At 57.6% G+C, this 629-nt stretch overlaps 1 protein-coding gene across 1 annotated transcript in view; it reads left to right on the top strand.

Annotated features, from left to right (window-relative positions):
• Positions 1 to 629, top strand: part of LOC103730113 — a gene marked incomplete in the record, with an annotated part of 49,153 nt that overhangs the window by 18,133 nt on the left and 30,391 nt on the right.

Genomic DNA, 629 nt, shown 5'->3' with positions numbered 1-629 from the left:
TTCTCCTTAGGTCTGGAATCTTCTAAGAATGCTTTTGGCCTCAGGAACTTGGGTGTTGGATTGACCTGAGACCCTGGCCGTGGCCATGCTATGCATGGATTCAAAGGCAGATGGGGCGGGAAGAAGTCCCAAGATTTCCCAGGGAGTGGATTGAGTAGCTGGGTTGTACTGGATGCAAAGGATCAGGGAGAGTAAAGGTAATCCTAGGAGCCCCAGAAAGAGGTTGTCAGCCCCAGAAAGAGCCTGGCGGGTGTTCCAGGACCAGGGAAGTAGAGGGAGGTGAGGGCGGGGCCAGGACCAGAAGCTGTGCTCCTGGAGCCCAAGAAAGGCACTGAGTTGGTCTGGGTGAGAAGGGTCAGGAAGCAGTATTGGTTCCCCAGGTGTCTGGGGCCCCAAGCCTAGGAATGGCACAGGGCCCAAACTAGGAGTATCGAACGGCCAGGGGGATGGAAGGGTGAATGTGGCTTAGGGAGTCCCGGCGCGGAGGGCTGCGCTATAAACTTACCCCAAGAGGCCTGAGGATAGGAGCTCAGGCTAGGAGAGTTAGCCAATGGTGGAGGCCCAGGGAAGCAGAGAGAGGTGAGGGCAGGGCCAGGACCAGAAGCGGTGCTCCTGGAGCCCAAGAAAGG

This window comes from Nannospalax galili, unplaced genomic scaffold (genome assembly GCF_000622305.1).
Source record: "Nannospalax galili isolate Female #2095 unplaced genomic scaffold, S.galili_v1.0 scaffold153, whole genome shotgun sequence".
NCBI classification, from domain to species: Eukaryota; Metazoa; Chordata; class Mammalia; order Rodentia; family Spalacidae; genus Nannospalax; species Nannospalax galili.
This window is presented reverse-complemented; position numbering and strand designations above follow the sequence as displayed.